The following is a 10,551-nucleotide window of genomic DNA, read 5'->3' on the forward strand; positions in this document are numbered from 1 at the left end:
AATGAATTTAAACACAAAAATGTTGCAGGAGAGCTTGAATTAGAACCCACTTATATGTCCAATTTGTGTCCGTTTGCCTCTGCAAAGGGATAAACTGCTTCCAATTACTCGTATCCCTCAGTTGTGCTGAAACACACACACACACAGCCCCCAAAATCAAAAGAGGTGTATAAGCACCCCAAAGAGTGGCTTATACCACTGACTGCAGAATGCAGAGCTGGACCAACGCCTGCTCACTGCGGCCACACTCCAGGAGCGAGCTCAGGGATGCCTGGCCCGAGGGTTGCCCTGCCGCCTGGCAGGGCCCGCGGCCAGCATGGCACCTCCAGCATCTGCCAGAAGCCTCAGGACCTGCCCGGCCCGCTGCCTCCACCCGAGCCAAGCACGGCCCTGCCTGGGCCCAGCGACAAGCGGGGACTCCTAAGCCCCATACTAAGGGGCCGCGGGGCCGAGGGGAGCCAGGTGGTGGCGTCACCAGGGGGTGGAACTGCTTCGCGATGGGGGAGGGGACCGCCATCCCACCGGAAACGAAGGCAGCCTCTAGGTTTCCCAGAGGCCATCCTGCCTTCCCTGCCTCTTCCGGGGTGGGAGCTGCGCCCGCACTCCACAGCAGCCCCGCACCACCTGGTTGCCCCTCCCTCACTCACCTGTCCCCCGGCCCGCGGGTCAGCCCGGGCGCAGCTCCCAGGCAGCACAGCCCCACCCGCGGACATAGGGTGGCTGGCAGCACTGCTCAGGCCCTGGTACTCCTGGGCGCCCCGCCGGGCCCGCCCTGCTCCCTCCCCTGTGCCCCACACCCAGCCCGCCAGGCCCCAGGCCCAGCTCCGCCTATTTTCATGTATTTTAAAACGAAGATTGGGTGAAGGTTATCATTTCAACAGGGAAGCAAAAATAATTCACATCAGGTATCTACAATGCATGACTCCATTTTCTAGACTCTATAAATAGTCAGTATTATGGGTAATACCGCAATTCTATTTGGCCTTTGTTAATTACATATATGTCATTTTTATTTTCCACATTTACCCCCCAAAATTTACTTATTTATTTATTGCTTCTAATAAAATGCTGGTGGTTCCTGCTGGGATAGAAATTAGCTCACAATGAGGAGGCTTTTATAAGCTAACTAGAGGCCCGGTGCACGAAATTCATGCACGGGGGAGAGGGGTGTCCCTCAGCCCAGCCTGCACCCTCTCCAATCTGGGACCCCGGTGGGGATCGGGCCTGAATGGGCAGTCGGACATCCCTCTCACAATCCAGGACTGCTGGCTCCCAACTGCTCACCTGCCTGCCTTCCTGATTGCCCCTAACTGCTTCTGCCTGCCAGCCTGATCACCCCCTAACCACTCCCCTGCCAGCCTGATTGATGTCTAACTGCTCCCCTGCCAGCCTGTTTGCCCCTAACTGCCCTCCCCTGCAGGCCTGGTACCTCCCAACTGCTCTCCCCTGCAGGCCTAGGTGCCTCCCAACTGCCTTTCCCTGCAGGCCTGGTCGCCCCCAACTTCCCTCCTCTGCTGGCTTGGTCACCCTTAACTGCCCTCCCCTGCAGGCTTCATTGCCCCCAACTGCCCTCCCCTGCTGGCCATCTTGTGTCCACATGGGGGCAGGATCTTTGACCACATGGGGGCAGCCATCTTGTGTGTTGGAGTGATGGTCAATCTGCATATTACTCTTTTATTAGATAGGATAGAGGCCTGGTGCACAGGTGGGGGCCAGCTGATTTGCCCTGAAGGGTGTCCTGGATCAGGGTGGGGGTTCCCTTGGGGCGTGAGGCAGCCTGGGCGAGTGGCCTGTGGTGGTTTGCAGGCTGGCCACGCCCCCTGGTGACCCAAGTGGAGGCCCTGGTATCTGGGGTTTATTTATCTTCTACAATTGAAATTTTGTAGCCTGGAGCAGAGCCAAGCCTTCTGCTTGCTCCATGGCGGCAGCCATTTTTGGGGGGATTTATGTATCTTCTATAATTAAAACTTTGTAGCCTTAAGCGGAGGCCTGGGCTGACCAGGGTGTGTGGAAAGCTTGACTTCCTCCATCACTGGGGGCAACCCTAGCCTCCTGCTCTTTCCAGCTCCGTGGCTGCTGCCATTTCTGTTTGGTTTTATGTATCTTCTATCATTTAAACTTTGTAGCCTTGAGTGGAGGCCTAGGCCAGCAAGGGCAGGCGGAAAGCTTGGCTTCCTCCATCGCCAGGGAAACCCAAGCCTCCCTCCTGCTCTCTGTGGCCATAGCCATCTTGGTTCGGTTTATTTGCATATTCGTTCCTGATTGGTTGGTGGGCATGGCTTGTGGGTGTAGCGGAGTGATGGTTAATTTGCATATTACTCTTTTATTAGATAGGATGCTCCCACCCTGTGGTAATACGGAGGTATGGCACAGTTAAATCTTTAGAAACCATTAGCAAATTTGTAAGCCAATGCTGCCAACTGGCGGTGTTATTGAGATATGGCATGGGTAAACCTTTAGAAACCTTAGTTTAACACATCAGCCAGTACTTTTTTTGCCATTTACTTACTTTTGCTTGTTTAAAATACATTTTTTTATTAGAAGTTAAAATCGCTTTTTCTGACAAGTATAGGACAATGCACAGAATTGTATAAATATTTAAAAAGTAAACAAAGAATGTTATATTTTTCTAGTAAAATAAAATAGTCAATAATTTACCCTAAAAAAAAAAATCTAGGTTAAGATAGTATGTAAGACAAATTGTACTGGGCCTTTAGCAAACAGAGTATTCTCAGGCTATACAATCAGAGTATAGTAAACAATGTTTCTAAGTCCCTTTCGCAAGGCTAGCTTTAATCTTTACAGCAAATCTTCACACACACACACAAATGAGTCAAGCATACTTTTGAATACTGAAGCAGAAATCCTCAATAATATATTATCAAATAGACTTTGGCAGAGTATTAAGAGGATAATAAATAATGGGCTCTTGGTAAGCATGCCGCTGAGAATCTGATTTACCTCTATCTTTCCAAGTACCTCAGCTTTTTCATTTACAAAAGAAATACAGAGAATCATGTAACTAGTGAGCTCAACTGAGTGATCAGTGAAGTAAAGGTCTACTAAGACAGATTTACTGTGTGGGTGTGGGTTGGGTTTGTGTATGGGTGGGGGAGGTGTGGGCGTATGTGAGAGAGAGAGAGTTGAAAGAACTTATAGTATATAAAGTATTTTGTACCCCTTTTAACAATATTTTCACATAGGCTTATCTTTTATAAAGTTTATTTGAAACAACTATCATTTCTTTGTATGGATGCACCTTTTTAAAAAATATGTTTTGATTGATTTCAGATAGGAAGGAAGAGAAAGAGATTGAAACATCAATGATGAGAGAGAATCATTGATCGGCTGCCTCCTGCAGCCCCCCTACTCAGGATCAAGCCTGACCTGGAATTGAACTGTGACCTCCTTTTTCGTAGGTTGACACTCAACCACTGAGCCACACTGGCTGAGCAGGATGCACCATTTTTGACATAACTAATCATTTATTGTTAGGCATCTAAGTTTCTCTTTTTATTACTAGAAAATATGTTACATTCCTGCCTAATTCTTTACCTACATTTCTGATATCTCCTTAGGACCAATTTATAGAAGTAGAATTATTATATCAACTATTGCAACATTTAAAATTTTTTTTTACTATTGACACTATTACAGATATCCCCCCGGTTACCCCTATCTTGCCCCCCTCCACCCAGCCCCTGCCACTCCACCCTGGCCTTCACCACATTGTTGTCTGTGTCCATAGGCTATGCATATATGTTCTTTAGCAAATCTCTTCTAGACACCACCCTCCATACCTCTCCTCAATGAGATCTATGGGTCTGTTCCATGTACGCCAAGCACAGCAAACTCAAACGCTAACATGGGCCAAATAAACAAGGTTTAAGTTTATGTAGGCCACAAAAAAAAAAACACCAAAAGCTTCAATTTTCATAGAAACAGTTTATTTTGATAGAGACATGCTGAATACAAAGGGCTGAAATAAATGAGTAATCCTTAACATAAAATAATAGAACAGGCTTGCATGTGAATAGCCAAGCCTTACACAGCACCATTGCCTGTGACTGCTGGAGGAGCAGCCAGCACCTGCAACCGCACAAGAAGCAGCCACCCTACGACCGCCCCCCCAGGAGCACCACCACCCATGACCACGTGAGAAGCAGCCACCCCACTACCACACGAGGAGCAGCTGCTCCGCGACCCCCTCAAGGAGCAGCCACCCCACACCACATGAGGAGCGACCACCACATGAGCAGCTGCCACCCTGTGACCGCGTGAGGAGTGGCTACACTGTGACTGCCTGAAGAGCAGCCACCACCCACAACCACCTGAGGAGCAGATGCTGACCAAGACCACCTGAGGAACAGCCACTGCCCATGAACACACGACTCGCCACCAAGCCCACTGCTGCAGCCATAGGCCCCACGCAACTCAACACCTAGATCCTTTGGTGAGAGCAAAAATGGGGACACAGAAGAACAACGCCCAAAGGAAAGAAAAAGAGGAATTGCCAGAAAAGGAATTAATTGAAACAGAGGCATGCAATATGTCAGAAAAAGAATTCAGATTAAGGGTCATACAATTCATAAATTGGATGGATGAGAAAATCAACAACCAATTGAATCAGGAGGAAATAAAGAGTGATATAGCTACAATAAAAAACAATATGGAAGCTTTCAACAGTAGACTAGGTGAAGAAGAGGACTGAATTAGCAAATTAGAAGACAGGGAGGCAAAACACAACCAATCTGAACTGCAATTGGAGAAAAAAATCAAAAGACAGGAGGAGAGCCTGAGGGAGCTTTGGGACAACATGACATGAAGCAACCTGTGTATATTAGGGGTGCCAGAACAATAAGAAGAAGAGCAAGCTTTAGAAAACCTATTGGAAGAAATAATGTCAGAAAACTTCCCTGACTTGGGGAAGAAAAAAGTCACACAAGCACAGAGAGTCCCAAACAAGATGAACTCCAAAAGACATGTCATAATAACAATGGCAAATGTTAATGACAAAGAGAGAATCTTTAAGGCTACAAGAGAGAGACAGAAAGTTACCTACAAGGGATCTCCCATTAGATTTTCAAATGATTTCTCAACAGAAACACATCAGACAAGAAAGGAATGGAAGGAAGTATACAAAGTGATGCAAAGCAAGGGACTGAATCCAAGAATACTCTATCCAGCAAGGCTATCATTCAAAATTGAAGGGGAAATCAGGAGCTTCATAGACAAAAAAAAAACACACACAAAACAAAACAAAACTAAGGTAGTTTATCACTACCATGCCAGCAATGCAAGAAATGCTAAAGGGACTATTGTAAAAACATGAAATAAAAAGGCAAGAAGGAACACAGGCACAAAAAATAAAAATGGCTAGAAACAAGTACTTTTCAATAATAACTTTAAATGTCAATGGCCTAAATGCTTCAATTAAAAGACATTCAGTGACTGAATGGATAAGAAAATATGACCCATATATCTGCTATCTACAAGATACTCACCTCAGAACAAGAGACTCACACAGACTGAAAGTGAAGGGATGGAAAAATATCTGTCAGGCAAATAGAAATGAAAATAAAAAGCTGGGGTAGCAATAGTTATATCTGACTAATTAGACCTCAGAGTGAAGGCCATAACAAGAGATAAGGAAGGCCATTTCGTAATACTAAAGGGATTGATACAACAAGAGGATATAACTCTGGTAAACATATATGCGCCCAATGCAGGAACAACCAAATACATAAAATAAAATAAAAAACTGCTGGAGGATAGAAAGGGAGAGATAGACAGCAATGTAATTATACTAGGGGGTTTTAATACCCCACTGGATAAATTCTCTACATAAAAAATCAGCAAAGAAACAGCAATTCTAAATGACTCACTAGATCAGATGGACTTAATCGACATCTTCAGAACATTTCACCCCAAAGCTACAGAATATACATTCTTCTCAAGTGCACATGGAACATTTTCAAAGATAGACCACACATTGGGTAACAGGCAAAATCTCTCCAAATTTAAGAAGATAGATATCATATCAAGCATCAACTACAATAAAAATAATTCAAACACTTGGAGGCTGAATAGCATGCTATTAAACAATGATTAGGTACCAAAGAGATTAAAGAAGAAATTAAAAACATCCTGGAAACGAATGACAATGAAAACACAACAATCCAAAACCTATAGGACACAGTGACAGCAGTCTTGAGAGGGAAGTTCATAGCATTACAGGCCTACCTCAAAAAAACAAGAAAACTGGTAATAAATTATCTAACTCTACAACTTAAAGAATTAGAAAGAGAGCAACAAGAAAAGCCCAGAGTGAGCAGAAGGAAGGAGATAATAAAGATTAGAGTAGAAATAAATGACATAGCCAAAACCGGTTTGGCTCAGTGGATAGAGCGTCAGCCTGTGGACTGAAGGGTCCCAGGTTCGATTCCAGTCAAAGGCCTGTACCTTGGTTTGCGGGCACATCCCCAGTGGGGGGTGTGCAGGAGGCGGCTGATCGATGTTTCTCTCTCATTGATGTTTCTAACTCTCTATCCCTCTTCCTTCTTCTCTATAAAAAAATCAATAAAATATATTTAAAAAAAAGAAATAAATGACATAAAGACCCCAAAAACAAAACAAAACAAAACGATCAATGAAACCAAGAGCTGGTTCTTTGAAAGGATAAACAAGATTGATGATCCTCTTGCCAGGCTCACCAAGAAGCAAAGAGAGAGGACCCACATAAACAAAATCAGAAATTAAAGAGGCAAAATAACAACAGATCCAACAGAAATACAAAAGATTGTAAAAAAAAAAAAATACTATGAACAACTCTACTCCAACAAACTAAACAACTTAGAGGAAATGGACATATTTCTAGAAAAATATGACCTTCCAAAAGTCAACCAGGAAGAATGAAAAAATCTCAACAGGCTGAAAACTAAGGAGAAAATTGAAGCAGTCATCAAAAAGCTTCCAGCAAACAAAAGTCTGGGATGAGCTGCTGCTGTTCATTGCTGCTCTGGTTGCAGGTCAAGTGGGATTTCTTTTTCTTTTCTTTTCTTTTTTTTTTAAATATATTTTTTATAGATTTTTTACAGAGAGGAACGGAGAGGGATAGAGAGTTAGAAACATCGATCAGCTGCCTCCTGCACACCTCCTACTGGGGATGTGCCCACAACCAAGGTACACGCCCTTGATCAGAATCGAACCTGGGACCTTTCAGTCTGCAGGCCGATGCTCTATCCACTGAGCTAAACCAGTTAGGGCAAGTGAGATTTCTTAAAAGCTTAGGGGTGCCTGGCTGGTGTGGTTCAGTGGATGAGTATTGACTTATGAACCTGGAGGTTAAGGTTTGATTCCCAGTCATGACACATGCCCCAGTTGGTAGGCTGGATCCCCATTGTGGGGCAAGCAGGAAGCAGCCAATCAGTGATTCTCTTTCATCACTGTTGTTTCTATCTCTCTCTCATTCTCTCTTCCTCTCTGAAATAAATAGAAATATATTTTTGAATGTATGTTTTAAATCAATTACACTTAAAACAAAGTTTTAAAAAATGTTTAAAACTTGACACTTCCCCATTATTTTATTATTTTATCATGATTGTTCTTGAGCATATTTATACCTACTGTGTCAGTAAGTTGTAAATACAATACAATGTTTTGCTACTGAAATATCTTATCAGGCCCATGTTCAGTGCCATCATTTTGGCAGTTTGAAACTGACAACGATGAGAGTATTTACACCAGGGAAATTGACAAAAACTACAAACCTTAACTTCACTTAATGTACTATTCAATGCTTTAACTAAAAGGAATGGTGGAGAATGTTAGTGCATTAAATTTATAAGTGTATCATGCAAGCAGGCTTTAAATTGTCCATAGGATAGAATTTGAGAAAGAGCAATTTTCCTTCCAGTATTCAAAACATATAGTTCCAAATGGCAAAGAAGACAGTTGAGTCCTTGAGGAATGAGTGAGGTGAAAACAGATGTCCTAGGTGCTGAAGTCTCCTCCTATTAGTTAAATCATAAATTCATTTTAAAAATTGGCAAAAGTTTCTGACCAGACATTTAAACAAAATAGATAAAGACAGTGTAAATAAATGTACGAAAAAATGCTTACCATAAAAATTCCTTAGAAAAATGGATTTAAAACAAAACAAGTTAACACTAAACTCATTTCTGGGCCTACAATTTAAAAATATTAAACATTGGACAAAGGGCAGGACTTCCTGCTTCCCTAGCGCCAGGATCTAGCAACCCAGGTCACCCCTATGGCTGGAGGGGCTGAGGGCAGTGGGCTGAGGTGGTGTCCCCACCTGAGGAGGTACTGGGCTCGCCCTGCACCCCTGAAAAGGCAGCCCCACTGCAGAGGATCAGGGCGGTGCTAGTTTTGTGTCTGCACCTTGCAAGGCTGTGTGTGAGTCTGGTGTAGTTTGGTCTCCAAAGATCTTGTCTTAGCAAGAAGGAAGTGGAAAATAATCTTGGAAAGAAAATGAAGACAATAAGAAAACCAGAACTTATTTTCACATGCTTGTCAGCTTACTCACCAATATGAACACTCTTCCCACCACTTGTCCTCCTGGTGGAGACAGTGGGCTGACAGATTCTGACCCTGTGTTACAAGCAATGTTAATTGATGAAAGATAACGATGTGAACATCATAAAACTGTCACTATGAGAACTGAACGCAACAGGTTGAAAGATGAGTACACAACGTCACAAAATAAACTCAAGTGCCTGCTAAATGAAAAGCAAACTAACCAGGAAAAATTCCAGCTGCTTTTTGAAGAACTAAGAGAGGAATTATTAGAGAAAACTAAAGACTTAGAAGAAATAAAGCTGCAGGTATTAACTCCACAAAGCTTGGAATTGTTCAGAGCCCAAATACAATGAGAATTAGAAACTAAATGAGAGAGCGTTTTAGGAATCTGGATGAAGAAGTTGAAAGGTATAGAGCTGAATATAATAAACTTCTCAAATCAGAGTTCGAACACCAGAAAGAAGAATTTGCATGTGTTTTAAAAGAAAAAATAAAAATATGAATCAGAGATTGCAATCAATACTGGAGAAAGATAAAGAAGAACTACATAATCAGCTGCTTAGTCTTGATCCCACAAGAGATAGCAAATGAGTGGAGCAACTTATTCGAGAAAATGTCCATTTGGTTCAGAAATTAAAAGAGTTAGAGGCTGAAGCAGCCGAATTAAGTGCTGTAAAAGAGAATTCTAGAGCTCAGATAGAAAATGTCCAAAGAATTCAGGTGCAATAGTTGAGATGCAAGCTGCAATCAGATCCCTGGAGGCTGAAAAACAGTCAAACTGCAGGCTGAATGCTTGGAAAAAGAGCTACAATCAAGCAATGAACAAAATACTGTTTTAATCAGTAAATTACATAAAGCTGAACGGGAAATAAATGCTTTGACCCGTAAAGGAACTTAAACAAATTAGAAATAACAGACATCAAACTGGAAGCAGCAGGAGCTAAAGAGTGATCTAGAAAGGGAAAGAAATAAGATGCAAAGTGAACGGGTTACAGTCAGACAATGAAATTCTCAAGTCAGCTGTTGAACACCACAGAGTGCTCTTAGCAGATAAGGATCATGAATTATTATGTAAAGTACAAGCTGCCAAGGAAGAAGGTTAACAAAAACTTGTGGTATTACAAGATGAACAGCTTGAACTTGAGAACAGATTGGTGGACTTAGAGAAAATGAAAGTGGAATATGCTTTGTGGAGGCAGTCTGAAAAAGATCAGTGTGAACAGAAATGGCGGGCTTCACAGATGGCAGAAGAGTCGGCCAGAAGAGAACTTCAAAGTGTTAGGTTAAAACTTGAACAACAAATTGTGAGTATTGAAAATGCAGAGAAAGGGAAAAATGAAAATTCTGACCTGAAACAGCAAATCAGTGGCTTGCAGATCCAAGTGACCTCACTTACACAGTGAATGAATGAATTGCTGAATTCAAACCAAATACGAAGGAAATGGTTAAAAATAAATGAGTAAATATATATATATATATAAAACATCGCATGTGCTGGCAGGGTTTTAGAAAAACTAGAATTTTCATTACTGTGGGTGGCTGGGAAGGAAAAGGGAACAACCATTTTAGATCACAGTTCTGCAGTTCTGCATGTCTTAAAAAGTAAAACACTCGCCGAAACCGGTTTGGCTCAGTGGATAGAGTGTTGGCCTGCGGACTCAAGGGTCCCAGGTTCGATTCCGGTCAAGGGCATGTACTGTGATTGTGGGCACATCCCCAGAGGGGGTGTGCAGGAGGCAGCTGATCGATGTTTCTCTCTCATCGATGTTTCTAGCTCTCTATCCCTCTCCCTTCCTCTCTGTAAAATATCAATAAAATATATTTTAAAAAAAAAAGAAAAGTAAAACACTCACCTATACTGAAACAATTACATAAGTAAAATATACATCTATATACAGAACTAAACCCACTATTCCCAGAAAATTTATTTATAATACCCCAAACCTGGAAATAACAAAAACCATAGACAGATCATAGATAAAGTTATTACCCATAGAACACAATAATACT

General features: G+C 42.4%; 1 pseudogene across 1 annotated transcript; it reads left to right on the forward strand.

Moving 5' to 3' along the window:
* Window positions 1–8,552: 8,552 nt before the first annotated feature.
* LOC308246767 (centrosomal protein of 83 kDa-like) lies at window positions 8,553–10,004 on the forward strand (annotated as a pseudogene). The gene is made up of 2 exons: window positions 8,553–8,846; window positions 9,049–10,004. The product of its transcript is annotated as a centrosomal protein of 83 kDa-like (transcript).
* Window positions 10,005–10,551: the final 547 nt, after the last annotated feature.

Source organism: Plecotus auritus, assembly GCF_963455305.1.
Source record: "Plecotus auritus genome assembly, chromosome: 4".
Lineage (NCBI taxonomy): Eukaryota > Metazoa > Chordata > Mammalia > Chiroptera > Vespertilionidae > Plecotus > Plecotus auritus.